Here is an 11,973-nt window from a genome sequence, read left to right as displayed (position 1 = left end):
TATCTTACTTCTCAAGGACATCTACTTCTAATGTAGTGTAAAACGTTCCTATAATCAAAGAGACTGGTCATTCATTATCGTCATTTGTATATGTACCGCCGCCGCAACAGCAAATGGAGGTCCAACATTTAAAGTTCTGCATGCCTCAACTTTGGAAGGCTCAAGTAATGTCGAATCTGTTGTTCATAAGAAAGTGGTATCCTTGCTCGCTAGTGTTGTCTATCAAGCGCGATCAATATCGACACTCTAGGCTCCTCGTTCACTTGTGAAATAGAAATAGGCTTCTTATGTCTCCTTATTCTGGTGTAGTAACTAAACAATATTTTACTTTATTATAATATATTATTTTAACATTCTCTCTCATCTTATTTCATACAACTTTTAAAAACTAATTTATTAATACCTAGATATTACTATTTTACCCTTTTGAGCTGACAGCACTAGTCTAACATCTAATCAGCTGGAGTTTGATTTCCCTCTCTCTCTCCCTCTCTCTCTCTCTCTCTCTCTCTCTCTCTCTCTCTCTCTCTCTCTCTCTCTCTCTCTCTCTCTCTCTCTCTCTCTCTCTCTCTCTCTCTAGAAAGGCAGCCATGGCCTCCATTACCGAGCCCAATGCCGAGCTCCCTTAACCTCTACACACCTCTCCTCCGACGAAGCATTGCGACCATGCTTAGTACGCCTCTCCTCCGACGAAGCACTACGACCATGCTTCGCACGCCTCTCCTCCGACGAAGTAGTACAACCATGCTTCTGTGACACCCAAACTCTAAACACGTGCATGGCACGAGCCCACACGGCACGTACATAGCACCTGACCATTCGGTTAGATACTGACAATCAAATAAACCTGTAATAATATCATGATTTTATCCACAAAATTTAAACTAAGAATAACTCAAGTCTAACTGTCAACAGCATACAAATAACCCTACATTGGCCCCACACAAGCCACAACACATTATCAAGAGCTTTTTATAACTACATACACATAACGGTGATATATACATAATTATACAAGTACAATGTCACCTGCTAAAATATAAGACAATAATACAGATACACTTTGGAGGATGTCAACTATTACATCAGATAAGATAACTCTTCTGGCGTATAACACTAACCACAGTCTACTCCTCACTCACCGACAAGACCTCTAAGGGAGTATCATGCTCCTCTCGTTCACCTGGGTTTTTGGAAAGGAGGAAACAAGAGAGTCATGAGCTAAAGGCTCAGTGAATAGACCTTACCCCGAATTAGTGATGCCAAACAAAGAGTAAATCAAGTACTAGATAATATGAATCAGGAAGAGCATCATGCTATGGATGAATATATGAATATACATCAATAATACATAAGTGAAAAATAGATAATATGTCATGTCATAACTGATAAAATACATAGTCCTTGACAATGTATAAATAAATCTCTAAGTTATACTATCATCATAACTCTCTATGCAATATGACAAATGATGCATGTTGACCATGACCATACTATAATATCAAATACAACTATATATGATGCATATTGATCACTCAATAATCAGATAACCAAATGATAATAAAATCATATGCATTTCTCAACATCACAATCATTACCGACATCTCGGTATCATATCATCATACTAGACCACTATGCACAGTCAACACCCGGTACCCGGTCTCAATATCATGCCCGAAGGCTCAGAGCATACTCTGCCATCCGCAAGGAGTATCTCAAATATAATCATACCCTGCCATCCGCTAAGGGTATCAACATCGATCCAGATCGGGCACCCTTCTAACTAATAGAAATCTTGTGAGGATAACTCGCCACATATGCCGTGGCGAACGGCATGTGTCCGAATGTCTACTGTGCACATAGACTAACGACCTCGGACGTAAGGCCAACAGGATCGCGACTATGTCGAGCGATCAATCATCCACCAAGCGAGTCCTAACCCTCGCGCCCACTCGAGTATCCTCACGCTTTCTATCAACTATCCTATCAATCACATTTCATGCTTTCCTTCTAAATGACAGATCAAATGCATATATCCAGTACGATAACAAGTCAATGCATAATAGGAATTTAGGTGGAATAGGAATCAAGAGAAAATGATGCAATATAGTCTCCAACTATATCATCAACACATGCATACTCATGCTAATCTATTATATGCATACTCATTCTACAGATCAACTCGGTAAACAATCATAACAACAGAATCATCTCTAATCATCTCTATATATATCACCAATGTACTCATATTCTAAATCAGCATAATCCAATGCATGATAAAATATGCTCGACTGTAATCATCTCTAGATAAAATCATATAATCATGCTGGAGGCCAAAACATGCATGTACATAAATATATAATATAACATAATTTGAGAAAGGCGTCTAAGGGATAAGACTACTCACATCACTGCAAATACCAAACCACCACTCGTTCACGCTGCTACGAAAACGATCACGCTTCGATAGCTAAGTCCACGGGATCTTGAACAAGAGGGTCGGGATCTAAAATTATTTATAACAAATATGTGAGTCTTTCTATTAATTAAAATTAACCTGACAAAAGGATAGTTTCTTGCTGTAATTATGTACTCTTCATTTCTATATTTTTATTTATTTATTAATCATAATTATATTATTTAATAGTGTATTTAAAATATATTTTATCTGTCTATTATTCTCTTTGATAATTAAGAAAATAAGAATTAAGTTACTGCAATTAATTACGTAAGAATATACGTACATAACCCTAATAATTACTATTAACTACTTAGGATTAAAATAGTAATTTATATTGCAGGTATTTTGCTAAACATGATATAATTACTATATACTAACTATGATATAATTATATTTAATTTGTATAACCTAAATACATTAAATTAACTAAGCTAAACTAATTGTGCACATATATATATAATTATATATAATTATATATATAATATAGTGCTGGGCTCAGCCCAGCACCATGCACAGCAAGGCGCTGCAAGGGCACTGGGCCGAGCCCAGCACCCATTGCAGGGTGCAGCCAAAGGAGAGAAGGGAAGAAGGAGGAGGAGGAGAGGAAAAAGAAAGAGAAGAAGAAGAAGAAGAAGAAGAAGAAGAAGAAGAAGAAGAAGAAGAAGAAAGAAGAAGAGGGTTGGGCCATGGGGGAGGGGTGCGGCCGCTGGTGGCCACTCAGTGGCCGGCCTCTCGCCGATGGCTCAATCCTCTGGCGGTCCCGAGAGGAAGTCGACAAAGAGAGAAAGAGAGATAGAGAGAGAGAGGTAGAAAGAGAGAGAGAGGTAAAGAGAGAGAGAGAAAGAGAAGGAGGGAAGCTCACCGGCACTAGTGGAGGTGGCGGCGGCAGCAGGTAGAGAGAGAAAGAAGGGGTGTTTGAGAGAGAGAGAGAAAGAGAGGAAGATAAGAGAGAGAGAGAGAAGCGATGGGGAGGGGACCTGCGGCGGCGGCGGCAGGGGCCCACCGTGCCAGCTGGCTCGGCCAGATTGGCCGGGCCGGCGCTTGGGGCGCGTGGTGCCCATCTCTGCTGCCACTGCATGGCATGAGCTGTCGTGCCATGCAGTGCATAATTTTTATTTATTTTTTAACCTTGGGTTATTACAGCTTCTCACACCACTCCTCCCATGAAGCACTAGGACCATGCTTCGCACACACTCTCCTTGTAGGAGCACATATCTCCTATCTCTCCGATTAACCAAGAAGAGTGCAGGATTATGACCCTACATACCAGCGCAGTGCGGATTGATAATCTCGCATTACCGCGCAGTGCGGGATTCTTACCCCGCATACTCGAGTCAGGGTTATAACACCGCATACCAGCATACTATGGGGTTATGACTCCGTAGCGCGAGAACAAATCTGCATCTTCCCGCAAGGAAATATTTGACACAATACATTATTTACACAAATTATGTGTACAAATTACTTGCGTGAATGTGGCATTTTGTCTTGCGTTTCTCTATCAATACGCACACCTAATTCGGGTGAGAAGATTTCAAAGTAGTGCCTTTCGACGTTTTTATTGTGGATGCAAAGAGAGGTTATGCAAACTATAACTTAGAGCCATTGTCGTCCTCGACCGCGTCTCCTTATGGTGGGGCAATATCTTCGCACTTGCCTATGATCGCTTCGACGCCCTCACCAAGTAGCATCAATGAACACCCGAGTGCGAGGTTATAACCCCGCTTAGTGCTGGGTAAAACCCTACACACCGGAGTGTGAGGTAAAGCCCTGCACACTAGAGTGCGAGGTAATACCTTGCACACCGGAGTGCGGGGTTGTAAGACCGTATTATAACCTTGCATAATGCAGGAAAGTCTGCAGTAGAAATGCCCCATATTATTTACTATTTAACATATAGTCAAAGGTATTTTCGGCATTGGTTTTAAAACATCACTAATTCCCGATACAATTTTATTATTTTAATATCAACTTTATATCACATCAAATATAATTATTACGCCTTATACTAGTATTGAACTAAACATTACAATAGCTTATACTAGTATTAGCCCTCTTCTTCTGGTTTTAAAAATTAGAATACTTATGCTTATTCCACCCTTATTCTACAAGTAAACGGGGGCTGAGATCTGTAACTCCCCATAAAAAATATATATTTAAAGCGTTACTATTCCCTTTCCCTCTCTTCTTATCTCTTTTTTCTCCCCCGTAGTCATCGTCTTCTCTCTTTTAGTTTTTGCTATGACGGAGTGCCACCAAAGCTTGCCATTGCCATAAAAATGTTCGTCCGCGAGTCTTCTTCGAGCTTTTGAAATTAATTTTGGTTTAATTAACCTTTATTATATTTTTTGCCTTTCTCTTTCTCTTTCTCTTTTGGTCTTGTCTGGAGATCAGCCAGTCGGCTAGCTCGAGTCGACGCCATGCCGGTATAGGGGGAGCTTCACCTCGTGAAGCTCTCATGGTTGAGGCCCTTCGTGGGCTCTCCTCACTTTTGGAAGAGGCCACCAGTCTACTTCTGACTTCCGAGGATGATTCCAGCTACCCCTGTCATCATCTCCTCCTGTCGGTTGGTCGAAAGCATACCTCTTTGCGAGATGAAGCTTCGGGTGTCATCTAATGGTGACCTCATGGCTAGAGTTGTCGAGCAACATCTCACCCTTGCCGTCGGCCTTGGTGAAGGGCATTCTTGCTGTCGACGACCTCTAACGGTGGATCTCCTCCTTGGTTGGCCTCTACTGGCCAATGTGAGGGCTTCGGTGGGGTCGACTAGGGCCAACAATGGCTGAGATTGCCGACAACTCCCCCTTCTGTAGTTGAGCTTTTCTTCTCCATTGAGAGGAGTTCTCAGCTCCTTTGGCTAGATCGGCGCCATGGGTTCCTTTCTTTACTAGTGGGGTGTCGATCAGCGTGCCAATTTTGGCTGCCGATAGAGTGCCCACTAGCAACCACTAATCTCCTCCTTTTCGTCAACTCTTAGTTGACGGAGGAAAAGGGCTGTGTGGTGGGCTGGGTAGAGTGTGGCTCAGCCCAGCTTGGGCTGGGTGCATACATGGTAGTCTGAGTTAGGGGTGTAAACCAGCCAAGACTAAGCGAGCTGACTCTAGCTCAGGCTCGGCTCAAAATTAATTTCGAGCCCTCCAAATATGTTTAGGCTCAGCTCGGCTCAACTCGAGTTGAGCCATATCGAGTTGGGGCCGAACCCAAGCTTGATTATAGTAGGAGGGGGCGGCGGGGATGGCGGTTTGCTGAGGCTAAAGGAGGATGAGGAAGTCAAATCAGAGGAGAAGGCGGAGGAGGATGAGGATGAGGAAGAGGAGGACGATGGAGAGGAGAAGGCGGTGGCTTGCCGAGGCCGGAGGTGGATTAGGAGGAGGCGAGGCCGACGGAGAGGAGAAGGTGGCGACGGTGGCTTGTCGATGGAGAACGAGGAGGCCAGATGAGGTGAAGGAAGAGGAGGTTGACGTCGTGGTTGACGACAATGGAGGAGGGGGCTGACATCGAGGTCGAGTCGGCATTGATGGAGGAGGCCATCGGCGAAAGAGGCCGGAGTAGCCAATCGTCGGAGGAGGAGGAAAAGGAAGAGGAAATGATGAGAAGATTGGGTGGGTTGTTGGGACATTTTTATTATATTTATGATTAGGGTTAGTATAATCAAAGATCTAATGGTAGCTATTGGATAAAGATCTAATGGTAGCCATTGGATAAAGATCTAATAATTAATTTCAAAGATAGGTAGGCTGGTAGCCATTGGATAAAGATCTAATGGTTAATTTCAAAGATCTAATAGTAGCCATTGGATAAAGATCTAATGGCTAATTTTAAAGATCTAATGGTAGCCATTGGATAAAGATCTAATGGTTAATTTATATATAATATTAAATAAATATTATACTAAAGCAGAGCCTACCGAGCCGAGCCTGAGCGAGCCGGCTCCAGCTCACGTCGAAATTTATTTTGAGCCTTCTAATCTGGCTCGGGCTCGACTCAGCTCTAGCCGGGCCGAGCCGAGCTCAAGCGTCAATCGAGTCGAGCCTGAGCTGAGCCTGAGCAGCTCGTTTATTTTGACAGCCCTAGTCTAAGTTTCATCCTCTTCATAAAAAAAAATTATTGGTCGAATTTATTGCCTTTTACATAACTTATTTTACAAATATTTTAGTAAACTTATTATTTAGACTTGTGATACAAATTAATGTGGCAATTGAGTAGTGTTAAGTGAATTCTGATGAGCTCAGATTGAATCAAATTTACTTAAATGTGAACACAATCTGATTATTAGATGAATTACATTTAGTAGATACAAACACAATCCAAATATTAAACACTTAACACGATACGACCCATGTAACCCATCTTATAAACATGTCATGTTAATGCGACATGATAATCTGTTTAACATGACATAAATATTTATTAACTCTATATAAAAATTAATATTTATTAATTTATCCTATATAAATAGTATATGATACAAATAAAATACGCTCTTTTCAACTTAAAACTCATACAATGTAAAAATAACAATTCTAATGATCCACCGTAGCACAAATCCATATAACATAGCTCAACTCTCATGAAAATTACAATATAGTTTTAGCTTCACAATTCAACCATCAATATAAGTTAAAAATTTATGTATTCCAACTCTCAAATCTAACAATCCCAAAATAATTAAAACATAATTTAAAGTTCATAATCCATTATAAATTATAAATAGTTTGAAATAAGCAAATAACAATATTAAGTTTTTTATTTTATTGTCCAAAGATTATGACCTTGTTAAAAAGAACAAAAGAGAACGTACATAACCAAGATAGAAGATAGAGAAAAAGACGAAGTTGAGATTCTCATACCAAACATCAATTTTAAATAAAGAGACATGAAACTAAATTAAATTAAACTATAAATAAATTAAAGTTCTAACGTAGGAAAAGAAACGAAAAATCATGTCATATCATAGGAAACTTTTGAGTAAACCACATATATGTGATGCTCAACGAAAGGTAGATAAAATTATCTAAAGAATTCTAATTACTATACATTTAATTCAATGTAATTTACACTATTACAATAGCTTACATAGTTATATACATCTTTTGCCTAACATATGCCTTCAAACAAGTAGTCAGACACTTCCATAATAGAATTATGGTATGAGAGATCTACTGTTTACTATTATCCAACAACATTTAGCACTTCTAGCAAGCAGATCCAATAACATCTAACATGCATTAAACAATGTTTGACACATCATATAAAGAACAATGTTTGACATGCGTTAAACAATGTTTAATCAATGCTACTAGCAAACGAGTTAAACAGATCTAACTATTTTGTTAAGGATGCTTAATAGTCGAACCTATAGAAAAGAATAGAAAAGAAAAGGAAAAAAAAAATTAATCAAAGTTTCACTCCAATTACCGAAGAGTTGTGCTTTGTGCACAAGAGAGGGGGGATCTTGTTCCAAATACTTTTACTATATTCATTGCTACTTCTTTTTCTTTTTTCATTCCATCAGACTGCATTTTGATAAGTTACCAAGAAAAAAAATTAGCACTTCAAACACAACATCCAAATCAATAACATTTAGCTTGCCTCCTGCGGTTTATCATAGGATAGAACATTGACAACTTGTCAATCATTGGTGCCTTCTATTTGCCCAGGTAGTTAGGAATCTTAATTTTCTGTCAAGTAGAAATGGGTATCAGAAATTGGCTCCTACATTGATGACCTTATACAAATGAGGAAGATTTTATCTTTTGCTTCCGCAGGCTCTTGTATTCAAGGTTAGGGGATTGTTGGGGCTGTCCATCCACCTTCCTCATCATCCCGGTCCTCAGGCTGAAGCAAGCATTAATAAAATGTCAGATTGAATAGCTGCTAATTGCAGATCAAGTACCAAGATTATACTCCATTTCTCCTCACATCATGAGTTTAGTTTTTACTATAAACAAACTAAAATCTTTTATAGGCTCTTGTGAAAGATTAGAAACAGAAATACTGCAGGTTACCTTCTTGCTATCAGGATCAGTAATCTCCTTGGGAATGTCATCATGACCCTGCAAAAAACATGAACATGTGAAACAACCTTCTACAGATATCTAGTTTACAATCATGAAGAATCAGATTTGACGGGAAATAAGAGTGTCAAATGTTGTTGGTAATTTCATGTATTTGACATGAATTTTTTATTAACTTTGAACTAAGTTTTAAGTAGAGTCCACACATTATTAATGATAATTTAATGATAAAATTAATTTAGCTCAAAGAATACTTTATTGTCATATATTTACTTAGTTAAATCTATAAAGAGAAGTTAATGAAAATTGGCTCTAAAGTGAGTATCATAGCAATGAAAAATAAAAAGAAGTGAGTTTAGTACCATATTGAATATTTGAGAAATATTAGTATAGTATATAAGTGACAAATTTCTCATAGGCTTTGGGCCCCAAAAGGGGTACCTATTTTGTGGGTAAATGATACTATGCAACTTAACTCACACATGCGTGCGCCGCCCGGCTGGGTTCGCACGTGCGAGTCAAGTTCAAATTTTAATTTTTTGTCTGATACGGGTTCAAATTTAGTCTGGTTCGGGTTGGTTGGTTGTTAGAACAGTTAATTAGTAAGTTGGTTGGTTGAACTCGACCCGAATTGGTGCATCCCTTCACAATATAACTGTTAATTAGTTTCAGATCCGAAATAGTGTATCCATTCATGACCATTTGCATCATTTCGTCGAGCTTGTTTAATTCTATAAATAGGCTGTCAATCTGCATAATTTTATACACTGGTTCATTTCTTCTAAGTCCGGTTCGAATCTTAAGTCTGCATTTGAGAGAGAGTACATCACGGTTCAGGTTCGACAAGGCATTTGAATAGTTGTTTCCTTTCGAATGCAAAGCAATCGTTGTATCCTAGGAGACTGACGTCCATTGTTCCAAAAGCAATCGATGGAGGACAAATTGGTCTTAAGGAGATAGTGTCAAACACTAGACTCAACTATACATAATTTTATATTATGTGATCTGTAAGTTTATTTAATTTATTTATATATTTTTTATTGGGTTTTTTGTAACTCTTTGGAATCAGATTATTACCGCCAACAATTGCCACATATGGGGTGTGTTACCACCAAACTTCCTTTGCTCAACAAAACTATTGAGCACCTTCACATAGCCACCTCTGCAATCTAGCTTATGTTCATGTTTAACAGAAAACTGCAGAACTGATGTCTTATCCTTGTTGATGAACTTAAAAAATTCTGCAGAAATGGCGTAGAATCTATAGTCATGACTTAAGCCATAAACCCTTGAAGACTAAACCCTAAACACTATAAATGAAAACATGACGAATAAAAATACCATCAGAAAATTGTAGATTAATAACCCAAGGATACTCAAAAGTAAATAAGAAAAGCATTAACAACCTTTATTTGAGGATTCTAAGCTAATCTTGGTGCAATCTATAGCTCTAGGATTAATGATGAGTAGCAAAATTAAGACAAGGATAGATGGACTCTCTCCATATGGAATTGTTAGAAATATTAGTATTTCTATGGTGTTATTTTAAAATAAAAAATTTTGTGAGTAGATATTTAGATTAGACATCTTTTCATGATTATAACTGTTTGTTAGTTATTTAACTATCATAACTAATTTTTAGTTATCTAACTACTAGCACCTTTTAGTTGATGTCCTTTCATTTTCTATAAATAGAAGATGGTGCTATTGTTTTGGATAATTTCAAAGACCTTAGTGTTTGGTTTGTTACAATTAACTCTTATTCAGATCAAAATTTAATTTTGCATGTTGCACCTTGATTCATAACGGCCTTGTATCCCAAGAATAAATTGCCTTCGTAATTTCCAATCACAACAAGTGGATGGTAAATTTGTTCAAGAGATAGATTTATCTTCCTAGCCATTTGATTTCATTCATCTCCACTTTTTAATTTTCTCCGATAATTTTTGAACAAATTTTCTGACTTAGTGATTTCAAATTGCTACTTCGAATGCTGCACTTTTATCCATGTTGCTGCATGACAAACTTGATCGCTTTGATGGATAAAACTATAAGCAATGGAAGGAGAAAGTTGAGTTTGTCCTTACGGTGATAAAGACTCGTTATGTAATGAAAAAGGAGTGTCAATTCTTGACCGAGAAGTCTACTATAGAAGAAAAAGCCGCAAAGCAAAAATAGAATGAGGATAATATTTTGTGTCATGGTACTATTCTTGGGTCATCACCAACCATCTATTTGATATGTACTCTCATATGAAGACTACGAAGGAGATTTGGATAGCCTTGGAAAATAAGTACAAAATAGAAGACTCTGGTAACAAAAGCTATCTTATCTCCAATTACTTTGATTTTAAAATAGTTGACAATAGGCCTATTTTTTTCTCAAGTCCATAATTTACAACTTATTGTATAACAAATGCTTTCTAAAGATATTTCTGTAGAGGAGAAACTTCAAGTTGGTATTATCATCGCCAAATTACCTCTAAGTTGGAAAGACTACCGCAAGTCTCTTAAGAGAAAGGGTGATAATTTAACTCTTGAAGCTCTTCAACAACAACTCAAAATTAAGGAAGAGTCAAGACTTTGAGATAATGCCGAGGAAATTGTAGAAATGACAAAAATTGCCTATGTTGTTCAAATAGACAACAAGAAAGGGAAGAAATTCCGATTAGATAATCCTTCTAATGAGAAGAAGAAAAATAACAACAAAAAGAATTTAATAAATCATTATTGCAAGAATAAGGGACACTACAAAAATGAGTGTCGCATTCTTAAGAAGAAGCAATAATAATCCAGCAAAGTTGAAGAAAATCTTGTTGCTATTGTATTCGAGACAAATTTGGTAGTTTCTAAAACTGATTGGTGGGTGGACATAGGCGCGACTCGTCATATTTGTGGAGAGAGAAATTTTTTTAAGAAATATGAACTTGTAAATGATGATGTCTCGCTTTATATGTGTAACTCTTCCTCTACTAAAGTAATTGGAAAGGGTTCAATGAAACTGAAGTTCACATAGGAAAAAACTCTTACTCTACTTGATGTATACCTTGCCCTCAAGATTCGAAAAAATCTTGTTTCGAGTGATTTGCTTTCTAAGCATAGTTATAAGCTTGTGTTTGTATCGGACAAATTTGTACTAACTAAAAAAAGCTTGTTAGTCGACAAGGGCTATGCCGAAGATTATATGTTTAAACTAAATTTAGTAAAGAATGATGCTTCTGTTCATTTTGTTGACTCTTTGTCATTGTGGCATGCTAGATTAGATCTGCGAATTTTGATTTAGTTAAAAAAATGGTTAAATTGGATTTACTTCCTTCAAATTTACAAAATTATAGAAGTAAATGTGAAACTTGTGTTAAAACCAAGTTGACTAGAAAACCATTTCATAGTGTAAATAGAGTTTCTATAACTCTACTCGAATTGATACACTCTGATGTTTGTGACTTAAATCATAAATTCACGAGATGTGGTAAAAGATATTTTATTACCTTCATTG

The sequence above is a fragment of the Typha latifolia genome, chromosome 12 (genome assembly GCF_019914945.1).
Source record: "Typha latifolia isolate L0001 chromosome 12, TyphaL0001v2, whole genome shotgun sequence".
In the NCBI taxonomy this organism is placed as follows: Eukaryota; Viridiplantae; Streptophyta; class Magnoliopsida; order Poales; family Typhaceae; genus Typha; species Typha latifolia.
This window is presented reverse-complemented; position numbering follows the sequence as displayed.